The following is a 13,796-nucleotide window of genomic DNA, read 5'->3' as shown; positions in this document are numbered from 1 at the left end:
TTTACTCCATTGGCGCTGCGACCTGTCACGTATAATTGGATGTCGGTAATAAAAGGAGAATAAAACCTTTGGAACAAGAAAGCTTGTGTGAAAACAGAAAAATCAAAGAAACAGATCAACGAAAGTTTGAAAAAAATCGGACAAATAATGAAAAAGTTATGAGCATTTGAATATTGCGATCACTAATGCTATGGAGATCCTCATAATTGGCAATGCGACAAAGATGTGTGATGTCACTTGTGAACAACTCTCCCCATTACTTTACTATATATTTCACTTAAACTGCCTCTTTTATCACATCTATCAGTAGATCATGTATTCTTTCTATAGGAGGGCATGTAATACAGATTTAAAAAAATACATCGTGGATAAAGAGTTTGTATCACCTTAAGAAAAAGCAAAAAGAGACATTTTGGGGGTATTTTAGAGTTCATCAAAGGGAAAGTTGTTCACATGTGACATCACACATCCTTGTCACATTGCCAATAGGAGGATCTAAATAGCATTAGTGATTGCAATATTCAAATGCTCATAACTTTCTCATTATTTGTCCGATTTTTCTCAAACTTTCTTTGTTCTTATTCTTTGATTTTTCTGTTTCGACACAAGCCTATTTGTTCCAAAGGTTTCATTCCCCTTTAAATGTATTTATGAAAGTTTTTCAGAGGTCATTGAAAGCTTAATTCGAGCATTTCAAATGAGCAGAAAACGGTCTCCATCGGTATTTCAAATAAGTATTCCACAAAAGTGTAAATGTATTAGCTGTAGACTGTGTAGCATTTATACATGTTTTTGTTTCGAAGTAACTTCGGTAAAGTTACTTGTGTAACACTTACAAGTATCTCATATCAGCCCAGGGACTCGTAACACAAAGGTTTGTAACTGATCGTAAATATAACCAAAGAATCTTACTGGTTCCAGGTCAGTGCTTCAAACAAAATAAGTAAAACATTGATCGTGATTGTCGTTTCGCAAGTGATTGCAAAGCGTTGTGTTCCCGGACCCTGGTTGTCCCTCCATTCTTATGTCTATTATTATTGCTTATTGTTATTCGTGAATGTTTACTTCATGGTTATATTTATGGTTCTTGACCTTTTTTGATAGACCTTGTACCACCAATTCATTTGCTTTTCTCGAAGGTTGCTTAAATTTTCTTTGTCATATTTTCCACTTGTTTGTGCTGTACTGTTCCGAGAAAGTATCAATTGAATGTAAGTAGAAATGTATATCAAGAAAATACAATAGTTCACGACTTTCTGTCAATGAAATCTTTGAACAAAAATTTATCGGTGTGATTCAGAAATCCGTTCTTCCCATGCTCATCATGAATGTATTTTCAATAGGTTTTCAAATGAGGGAGGAAGATGAAATTATCTCTGGCTAAATTTCCAATTTGGTATTTTGTATGAGGCAATTCTTATGTTGTTAAAATTGTCAGTATTATTTTCTTTGTAATATTGTTATCATAATTATTTAAACAAATCGAAATTATTTTCGTTATCGTTTAAATAGAATTATGACAATTATCATTATCATCAATATTATTACCATTATTATCATCATCACATTATGCTATTTTGTACGGCTACAGACTTCTCCAAATCGGCAACAGAGATTCTGGTTTCAGTAAAGTCAATAGTTATTCATATCATGCAGGCGTGCTACTAAGAGATTTCCCATATGCCATCTTACAGTGCTCAGAGATGCATGGGTAATTTATTCCCGGTGCATATTTATTTGCGATTGCTGTAGACATGGAGTTGCATACAAACAAGAGTGCACAATGGCATCCCCCCCCCCCCCGGAAAAAATTATTTCTCTTCCTCTCGTTATCTTTCTCCCCCCTCTCTCCCTCTCTCTCTCTGTCTCTCTCTCTATCTCTTTGTATTTCTCCATCCAATCCCTCTTTCTTTCATTTCTTACCCATACTCTTTCCGATTTTTCTCTCTATCTCTATCCCTCTATTTGTGTTTATTGTGTGAAGTTTTTATTCAAATAATGGTGCTTTCTTCACTCACAAATGGATTGCCATAGAGTTGATTGAGAAACTATGTTATTCTTAAAATGTTCTGAATAAAAAATGTGTAGAAAAAAATCCTAGATTGACCAAAAATTTCTAAACATACTTATCTGATTCATTTGCATGTACATCTATTTTCATGTATTTTAGACATTCATTTTATTTTTATTTCATGAAAGATTCACTGAGGTCATCATCGTAGCACTTTTGTCATTTTAATTTCCTCTTTCTTTTCTGGTCATAGTTGTAAATCATTACTTCTATTATCATTATGAAAATACTAACTATTATTATTATCCCATTACTATCATAAACTTCATTATCATCACTATGATTATTATTGATATTATGTTATTAACATACATCTAATTACAACTACAACTCTTAATATTATTCGCTTCCTACTAGTAATTTTTGTTAAAATTCTCTCTCTGCATCACATTCCTTTCAGAGATAAGATGTTCATTACAGTATTTCTTAACGCATGCAGAAAACAAATTAATATCAAATTATCAATGTGCAGAAGGCAGATGTAGCCAAAATCGTCTGAGGGAAACCGAATCATGAGGCAGAACGAACGAGCAGGAAAGGTCGGTAGCCATGTTTTACTCTCACCTAAATTAATTAGCTCCTCGGATGAAATGTGATCTAGCCATTAAGACAACACCGTTAGGATTGGAAGCTCACGGTACATCCGATTGGTAAAGGTTCCCGGTAAGGTCAGGTCGACCCATTCTACGACGGCGTCATGTGACAAAAACAAAATGGTGTGTGAGTTATGTTTGCGTATTTGATGTGGTGCAATATTATGATCAAAGCGAACAACCGCTGAAGTTTTGTATTTTAAAATCAAGTTAACCATACAGGAAATTTTGATATTATTTTTGATAAAATAATTCATACAATGATCTTTGAAAATCAAATTTGCTTTAAAAGTGAAGAGGGCCATCAGACGCCCCTCCTCCCCTCCCCCCCCCCAAAAAAAAAAAGATACATAATGAAAATAATAATAATGAATAAATAAATAAACACGGTAAATGAATAAAATAGATTAATTAATTAATTAAACTAAAAAATATTAATTGTGATAATTAAATACATTAAAATGCATTTGAATCAAGTAAATTCAACTATTTTTTTTTCTTCTTTCAATTCACATATTTTGTATAAAGTATACAAGCCAATAATGTAAGAAAATAAATGAATACAAAAATAACATAATTACACCAGAAGGCCTGTTTTGAATAGAACACGATTATTATATGATAATAAAAACTTATTTTAAGTAATCTATCAAATTTATCTATTACTGTTGGTTAACCATAATGAAAATATTATTTTATTTCATAGCATGCTTTGTTATTGTTCATGGTGCTATTCAAGTATAAATGTTCTATATTGCAAATCAATGCAGAACATAAAGTGTTTCTTTCACTCTGTGCTTGTCATACGAAGTGAAACCCGAACTGGGTGGATTGCTGAAAGGCATGCATTTCACACACGTGTAGCAAAGCGTTGGTGTGTTGCTGGGTGTTTAGGTGACAATAATGAATTGGTAGTCTTAAAGAGCCTCGGGGGAACCGCTAGGGTGTTTTTCACACTCTCTACCATTTCGTGCTATCTACTGTAGACGAGAGTTGCCGATCACCCTCTATGGAATATTCTTCTCGCATATCCTTACCACACACTACAAATTGTGGGTACAAAATAATGTCATGATATGTATTTTAAAAAATTAAATAAAACAAATAAGACATTTACGAACGATTAATCCATAAGGTCTCAAATTCATCTAGTTCACATATTGGGCGACATTGGCGTTAAACCTCCTTTTCCAAGTAGCACACTATTCAAATCTATCTAAACTGTTGAAATGCTACTCGCTCATTCGATACGTTTGCTCGAATATAGGTCATTGAAATGCCTCCCATCATACATTTTATTTATTTCGTTTTGTTTATACCCAGGGTAACCCCATCAGTGGACTAAGCACTGTTTAAATGTATCATAATCTCAGGTCTCCAGACTTTGTCTGTCTAGATAATATTCCGCTCTCCTTTAATTTGCACTTCTAACACACAGTACAAATATTACACCCACACGCACATGAACACACACATGAAACCGCCCACGCACCCCTCTCTTCTCTTTCTCCCTCCATCCCTCTCCCTCTCTCCGGGGAAGGGGTAATCAATCAGAAATAATCGCATTTGGATAAAGATAGCATCCCTTCTCTAAGAGCACGGGAGAAAATTAGTGCACTGGTGACTGACAAAGAACGAAGAGTCTGCCAGCATTCCGATATACTCGAGTATTTGCTTTTTAACAAGACAGTGATTTCTTGTATTCGCTTCTTCAGTTTTAGCGTCTGTGAGCTTTTTTTTTTAAATGCAATACACGTACAAAATTACCTTGACCTTGAATAGGAGTGACACAAATCTTTCTTTTGAGCAGTCATCTGTTCCGATGTTATAGATTGCTAAATTGCTTTATTTCGTTCATAATAGAGCCGCGATCTACTTTTCGTTTCAATGGAAATGAAGAAAATTTAAGGTCGCTTATCAGATTTTATTATACATCATAGCCTCTACATATATGCCATAATGGGTTTTTAAGAATAGTAAGTGCATGAAGTTAACAATTCAGAGGGAAGGTCTCAAAGATAAACTGCATAGATAAGTTTAAGCCATGCATTTACATGTACATGTAAATGTTAATTTTAGTGCTTAGTGTAATACCATAAAAAATGTATCCAAGACACATACATAATTTGGCCTTGATTAATAAGAGTGACACACATCTCTCTTTTTAATAAGCAGTCACCTTTTCCGGTGTCATAATAAATATATTGGTATTGCCTTGTTTATTTATACTGCAATGTTTGTTAATGACATAGCTGCGACCTACTTTTCAGTCATATAGCTTTTAGGTTTATGTTTTAAAACAGTATATTGCATGAGTTAGACACTAGAGGGAAGAATGTCTAAACGCTAATCCTCATTTTTTTTTTCTTTTTGCCTGTCAAAATGAAAGTGAATCCCTTACCACCAGCACAATTTCTTTGGTATTATACTAAACTCTAAAATTAACATTTACATGTAAATTAATGGCTTAAAATTTATCTTGAATATAAGGCGTATAGAGACGGTCAAGTCAAAAGAGCACTCTCGATAACATTATAACGTGAACAGGTATTATCTTACACGGTCTACAGAGCTTGCGCGTATTGCGTGACTGAGCCGTACTTTGGCACACGCACGTCACGATAATGCAGGCGACAGTCAGGGTTTGAGCTAGGTGAAAATAAATCAGATTACTCCATGGATTATCATATTTGCTTCTAAGCGGCTAGGTGGTGCATTGTAGCGGGCCCTGTGAAAATGTCTTGCCCTTTTGGACCTTCGTCTGGAACCTCTTAAATGCATGCATTATTTTAATATAGAGAGGCTTGATATAAGCATTTTGCTCTCCAAGAAGAAAATACCAGTTTATTCGATTAACATACACGACATTTTAAGAAGAAAAAAAACGTTAAAAGAACCGAAGCCTCTTGGTGGTCAAATTACATCCCTACCCTTTTTTCCTTAATACATTAAATAAATCTCATGTGGTGAAATTAATTGTCCTTCTTAACGACCGTGTCTCTTTATAACATATATCTCGGTATTTATCAGTATAACATAAATCATATCTATTAAAGATGGTAACAAAATAAGATACCCTTTATCTTTTGGTGCCTCTTCTTGATTACATGCAACCCCATTTACTATTTTTTATTTCATCTTCCGTGCTCCAATTCCTCGTGCTTGATCTAGCTCATCCATCGTTGTTATATTCATTCACTCTCAATCACAACCCGTACCCCTTCTATTGGCCTTGTATCTATTCCATTGCCCTCTCTCTCTCTCTCTCTTACACTCTGAGGTAACGCTGATTTTGTGCCCTTATTGTTAGTACAATTTTTGCAACAAAAAACATTTCTATTGAATATACTAATCATTTACGACGTTCAGTGAATTTTCTACGCTTACAGATTAGAGAGGTTTCTATCAAGATGTTTTGTGATTTTTTTTTCTTTGAATTGGTTAAATACATACATCTTTAAATCAGAGATACTTTGGGGTATAGCACAATTAGAAATTCTAAGACTTTCTATAGGACTTGAGGTCAATGACTTTTAGGACTGGAAAATGAAAGAGTAAAATTATAGGACTTTCCAGGTTTTAGATATCCAGTATTAAGTCAGTAAACGATTATATATAAAAATTCAACTAATGGGGGTTTGAACAGTAAAATTTTAAAATCTTGTTATATTATTTTGTTCTATCTACGGGATATGTTAAGATTCTAATGCGGGACACATAAAGTTCAATAAACATCAATTTTGTTAATTTGCAAGTGTGGCTTAATATCTGTCGTGCAAATGTTCTGCAATCCTGTCCATTTACAACCTCTGATTGCGTTTGTGCACATCCCTCTCTGTGAGGCCCTCCTTCGCGTTCTCAACTCAAATTTCCTCCTCCGGTTTCTTATCTTTCCCGCCATTTTGATGGAAGCCTTCTAAAGCCTCACTTATCTTTGCATCTACAAGTCTTACTTCTGCGATCGGTGTAACCCCAATATCTCCTCTCTCCCACCTGCACCCAATCCGCCCCCCCCCCCTTATCTCACTTCATTGTCTTCGTGCCAATTTTCGCTGGTCGGATAATCAACCTCAGTTCCTTTTCTCATCTTTGTATCTCAAATTCTGTCTGAATTTCTGTTTTTACCTATGTGCACTTTTAATATTCACGCTTACACAGTTACTGCATTTTTAAAGACTTTATAAAAAGCTATTTACTTTATAAACCTTACAGTAGTTGTGTAACAGTTTAAACAACCATACTTAATTTATTAAGAATCAAATACTAACGTTTAAAATTAAAATGTGTTATTTAGGATTTAAACACTTACTGTTTAAACAACTACAAGGTTCATATAGCATGTATAGTAAACGGCGGTTTTTGTGTGTAAAGCGCTACATGAAACAAGTAAGGGTTTTGTATCCCTCCCAAATTTACATTGTTTTTAAGATCAGGTACAGGGTATATAGAAAAATGTTTCTGAGATTCATTGCGTCATGTCCATGATGTCTTAAACTACAGTCACACCAACGAAGCCGACTCGATACTATGACAATTACATACACAGCAAAAAGTGTGGTGTTAACCGGTGTACAGAGGACCACATCAGCTATTTTACACCGGTGTTAAATTGACAGTGTTAGTTTACCACCTATAGGTGTTATTTCACCATCTTTGGTTGTTAAGTTTACACTCTTTGGTGTAATTACAATCTCTAGGGTGTAGTTTTAACACCTCAGGGTGTGGTCCTCTATTAACACCAACTGGTGTCAGTTTTAACACCACAGTGTACTATCGGTCGGTTTGAAGTCGGTATCGTTGTGTGTATCTGGCATTAATCCTTCGTGTTCCATGGTGGGTATACATAATACCTGACCAAAACAGCCTACCTACCCTCGGGCAATGCAAGGTAACCGCTATACCGGCGCAATACCATCGCACTTGTACCGTGGAATTTTGCGCAATAAATACCTTTCAACCTAGTGTAATATCGATCGCAACGTCCAAACTGCTAATGCGTTTTTATGCTCCATAGAATCATTCAGATCTAACTGACAGATGAGAGAAATGAAAGTTGATAATGAGCTTGTGTTATTACATCTACATGTACTGCACATCACACTAGACATGATTTAGTTCATCCCTCCACGTATTTATATTTTGTTTTATTTAATTCACTGTGCTTTATTCATCATTGTTATTTTTCTTTGAAACGTTCGTGAATTATGGGTAATGCGGAATCTGAATAATTTTCACTCTCCTTAAGTTATTTTCGTTTCACATTATATTTTTTAATGCTTTTACTATAATCTTATATGCCTATAATACAGGATATGAAAGAGAGAAATAGACTTTTCTTATAATCTTGTAGATTAGCATGGAAGGTCAAGAATATAACATTGACCTACATTAATTACATGACATGATAATAATACCAAGGATAAAACAATATTCATTAAAAAAAATAACAATGATAAGAGGGAGATAATTTCTTTTTAAAAGTTTCTAATTCAATTCTAATCAATGATTGTTCATTTTCATTAGTTTTAATTTGTTTCATTTTAACTATTTTTCAGATCTGACAGATTTTTTTTGAAGAGGAAAAAGAAAAGGAATTTCCAGATCTGAAAGATATCAGTCAACGGATATTCCACTCGTGTGCACAAGCAATGAGAGTGTGACTCTTTCTCGATCATTCCAAATATACTGCAGATATGTCAAAAGGAAAGAATTTACAATCAATAACATAATGCTTGAATCATATTTCGCATTGTTTTCCCCTCTACTAACATTCTCAAATGACGTCATAAGCTTCGTAATGCCCTTCCGTGCATTTAGGTTAAAGCGATCACCAGTAATCCACTCACAGGAATAAGAGCGGCAAATTGAAGAATCGCCAGTCTTAAAAGCCAACTGTAGCGCCAACACTTAAGACTTGCACTACTCTTCAATTTACTTTAATTTCCCTAAAATGCAATTTAGCTTGCTGATGTACGGCTTTCAAGCGCGTTTTGATCTGTCTGCAGACCGCTCCGTCATCAGTAGTAGCCCATGCATTATCGATACTTCTGATATCATGGATATGGAAAAATAACCATACGACGACGATAGACGAACGAGAAGTACACACCCCTTTGATATGATTGAATTGTGATTTTTATTTCCCTTAAACTTTACGTTGTCCCAATCAATGTCGAAAATTGAAAGAAACCTTAAAAACCAAATTTTTCATGTTCGTTGACATCCAATACATATTTTCATCTAAAAATGGGGGTTTGGTAAGCATTACGATGCATCGATCAAAGAAAGGTGTTGAAGTAATCCGTCTCATTATTCAATGCAACTGTAATTGCAATAGGCCTATTAACATTACAAAAGTTAATATTTGAATTAAGAAAGAGGGAATTTATGGAGTTTGTTCCACGTGCGAAACACCAGCTTGTGTGTCACGCCCCCAAAAATTAGTATAAAAAAAATCTCTCTTGCTCTTGTCTCTCTTTCACTACCAATACATACCCTTTAATTCTACCAATTCTATTACATTTGTTTCTCGCAGTAACCTGTCTCTCTCCTACTCTCTCTATCTCTCTGTCAAGCTTTCTAGCATTCTATCTTTCTTTTCTCTTCTCTTAAACTCTATGTGGTCATGGTGGTATTCGATACTTGTTTTCTTGTGTGCATAAAATGAGGTCTTCTGCAACACTTAAGCACCCTCAGATACGGCAATTCAGATAGCCGAGTGTTTTTATGTGTGCCCAATTTGTTTTGATACATTTAAATCCGAGTACGTCGAGCCGGCCTTTGGTCCCACACACTCGCTTCGGTGCAGCGGTAAATAGAGACGATTGGCGTTGCATTACCAATTGAAAGTAAACGCTCGTTTTGGAGCCAAGAGAGCCCCTCGACTGGTTTCCGGCCGAACGGCAGCACTTAAACTGGGGTTCAATACATGGAGAAAAGGGGAACACTGCCTGCATGTTTACCGCACCATGATGTGCATTGATATCAAGGTAAAGCATACATTGCACATTTTACATGTTCATTGAATGAGAATGAAGATAAAATCACATCGCTTCACCCCCCCCCCCCCTTGCGATCAATCTTCTCATCCTCTGCTCTTTGCGTCCCTCTCTGCCTGTCTCTCTCGTTCTATCTACTAGTATGTCTTTCCACCATTTACTGTTGACCAAGAGTTAGTGAAAATTAATTGAATGAAGGCAATTGCCACATTACTGTAGTCACTTCATTCCTTTTTTGTTAATTCATTCTCCACCATTAACTTAACGGGCAAATATGCATTTGAAAGCTCATTTGAAAGCAAGATTTATGAAGATTGACGATATTATTATTTTTAATTATGCATGTTTATCTGCAATGTAGTGAGAAATCAATCTTTTATGAATAAGCTTATAATTGCATTAACGAATGTTTGAAATGGTCCAATCTTCGACTGCAAAGAATCAAGTATTACATATCCCAAAACACATTTATATAGTAAATGTGTCTTGGGATATGTAATACTTGATATTACTTCATTATTATGTAGTGTACATGTATAAAATCATGAATGTTGCCGAGATCGACTAGGCTCCTCAGCCATTTACAAAACGTGAAGAACAAAATGAGTTCGAGAGAGGCTCCCTTTAAATACAATGTATGACGTCACGGTTATCTGTCATTCAATGTTAATATCAACGCAGGCCCAGGGCCGTGGCGCTTTGTAGGGGAAAGAAATCGTAAAATACACACTCCGTGATATTAAAGCAAGGAGCGAGACCGTGGTAGAGAGAAGGGAAGAGACTGACGATAGGCTGAGAAGTGAGGGGATAATAAGGGAAATGTCTAGAAATAGGAAGAGTAGAGGCAAAAATCGATATGCCAAATGGTAATGAAAATTATATTAATATCATTTCATGGCAAATGGGGGGAATCAGAGGAGATTCAAATATAAAGAAGATATTAAACATGTTGAACGGAGATAGTCAAAGAGAGCTTGTCTCGAGAATAATAAAGACTTGAAATGTTTGTTGTTATTTCAGACTTTTTTCTATTTTAATGATTTTTGTGTCAAGCTGTATTTCCTTCTTTCTTTTTTTTTTCTTTCTTTTCTTATAATTCATTCTTCCATCATTTTTCCCAGGAAGCATTATTTTGTAAGATGGTGAGCAAGGTGAATTCGAAGAAGTATTTAAACAATATGATTCAGAATGTGGGATGAGAAAAGCCAAGCAGAGAGGACATATTAGGTAAGCATTAAAAGAAAAAAAATGAAATTATGAAGGATTAGTCATCAGAATCACTAAAGGTTAAACCTGGAGAGTATCAGAGATTAGAGTGATTCAGTTCGATTTTTCCCTCACAGGATCATCCTGTTATTGATGCCAAAAGACCTAAACTGAAGTTATTTTGAAATCAATGTTTGTTTTGTCGTCATATTTCATAGTTTCGGGATAGTGTTTGACCTTTTTAGTGTTTTTTCTGCAATCTAAAATGCAAAAGGTGGTCACATCCCATAATAGCTATACTCTTTGTTGAATGTTTTACCCTTTCTTACATGTATCTCCATACAGACAAGGGGGTTGTGTACACCCGGTACGTATCCTCTTGTTCACATCATGGATCCTACTCCATGTTCACATCAAAAGGCAACCCATTGGATGATTTCAAGTTCAGTGTTGACCTTTTGGTGTTGGTGTTAGTTCAATTTTTAAACGAGTATAACCCCAAACTTAAAATGAAGATGGTCCTGAAAAATCATTCACTACACTGTAAAAATGAAGTGCTAGTTTAGCACTTACAGTGCTTGTATAGTGACTGCACTACGAGTGCTGATTTTCTAGTTCAAATTTAAACTAGAAAATCAGCACTCGTAGTGCAGTCACTATACAAGCACTGTAAGTGCTAAATTAGCGCATCATTTTTTACAGTGTAGTTGTTGAGGTGTCAATAATGTGATCTGGATCAGTTTTACAAACTCAGAATAGGTTTTGGAGCTAGGGGAAGCAATCAAATTTGTGCTTCCAACATCAATACCTGACTTGAAATCACCCATTGTGTACCTACATATTTCGATGGTGTTCTTAACTTAAGCTCTGCCTCTGGTTATCCAATCTAAAGTCAAAAATCCAACTGATGTGGTGGAATGCATGCAATCATCACGCTCTTACGGCTCAGATACCAGTCATTATATGCCGGAATTTGTCAAGCCTTCGCCATTAGATGGAAGATTGATGCTCTGAACATAGTCCCTCACGTGCCAATGTATGTTTTGTATTGCAAACGATACGAATATGATGATCATGACATTTGGAATGTGTTTTGCCATAAGCCCGAAGAAATGAAGAAGTTCAAATTAAGTCTACTGAAGTTTGTTATTTCTTTTTCAGGCAATATTAGATATATCCACAATTTAAGCAGAAAAATATTTTCTTTAGAAAAATGTGGCAAGATACAGGACCTAGAATTTGCGTAAAATGATAAAGCAACCCCCTCCCCAATAACATGGATGTGTAAGAAAGTCGCGTGAGAATGTCGCGTAAGCTTACTAGCCATATACAACATTATTAATACACGTTCGTGGAAATACAGTACTAGTATTCTCCGATGAACGCGCGCATATTTTAGTAAGGAATACAAATTTATTTTGTTGGAAGAACACAATCCCTTTGCAATGAATAATTCCATTCTACCTCCGCCGATAGACATATCATTTTCGCAATGCTTCTTTTTTCTTCTTCTGCTTCCAATTTGTCGTACATGCATGGAGCCGTGTGCATTGTCATCTGACATCTATCCCTGTCCAAGCCTGAGGCTAAATAGCACTTTGCTTCTCCACTAATGGTGCAGCGGAGGCGAGGCCGAGCTGCCATATTTAACCAGTTGGACTAGCAGCTTGTGTACAATGCTTCACCACATGACAATTTGCTCCAACTGCAATTGCAAACGGTATCTCCTTTAGATGTTGACCCCTTCAGGGAATTTCATGTCTTTCCATAATTTCGACTCGTTGCCGCCATTTTGTATTTATAGCAATCTGTACATTTTATGATATCTTACTATGACTCGCTGTATGTAGCAAAAAAAATTTCATTTTATTTTCCGAAAGAATCATGTACATGTATGATTCACCTCTTTTATTGCATCGCCGTCCTTTCTTGTTTCGGACTAATGTCATTACATATATGCTTCCAATCATCAAAATCAAATGCTCCAAATTTTGTAAGATTTTAATCAATAAAGAAAAATCTGTGTAACGTATACAACCCCCTGCATGTACATGTATTTTTTCCTCTTCTCGCACAAACGCACACAAACACATAAACACATTTTCACTCCTTCATCCACCCCGCCCTAATGGAAAGAACAGTGTCCCTGTAGGAAAAAGTGTCACACAATGTCTTTTAGATCATAGTGGACTATGACTTGTCAAAATGTGATTTGCACTGTTAAAATACACAAATTTAACAACGTACAAGAAATTTCACACTGTGGGCATCTCTACATTGTGAGTACTCACATTGAGTTCACATAGTTGACTATCTAAACGGATAAAATGCTCAAATTTAAAAGTGTAAAAATGAATGAGTTAACATTTGTTTCACACTGTGACAGAGTGTGGGACTTACACACTGTTTCCAATCTAAACAGAGAACGTGAACACACACATATTATAGCCAATATCTCAAAATGTTCAAATTTTGCATAGAGATTGTGCTAGATTTGGGTATTTTCATATTGACATATCTGCCGGTTTCTTTGTTGTAAGTGTATAGCATCAAAGTATTTTCGTGTTCACGACTGATATTAAATACGGTAATTCTGTTCGTTTCCAATATCATGAATATAGTCCAGTGGCTTCGAAAGCTACATGTACATTGTAATTTTTACCTATCAGAGTAAAGGAAGTTTATTCTAATGCCAGAGTTGATCGAGAGGATTGCTCGATGAAGCGTTCGAAAAAGCGAGACCTCCGAGGGCATTACATGAAACGTCTTGCGAGTGATTTTCACTGACAAGTTTGCTGTCATCCAATCAAATGCATGGATTTCACGATTTTATAACACTTCGAAGTGAACAAGGGCTGACAATATTTTCATGGAATACTTCCATTCCCTTTATGTTCCTTAGAAGCATATACAGTGTAACGTTTATTT

Source organism: Lytechinus pictus, chromosome 6, assembly GCF_037042905.1.
Source record: "Lytechinus pictus isolate F3 Inbred chromosome 6, Lp3.0, whole genome shotgun sequence".
Lineage (NCBI taxonomy): Eukaryota > Metazoa > Echinodermata > Echinoidea > Temnopleuroida > Toxopneustidae > Lytechinus > Lytechinus pictus.
The sequence above is the reverse complement of the archived record's forward strand: the minus strand, read 5'-3'. Positions refer to the sequence as shown.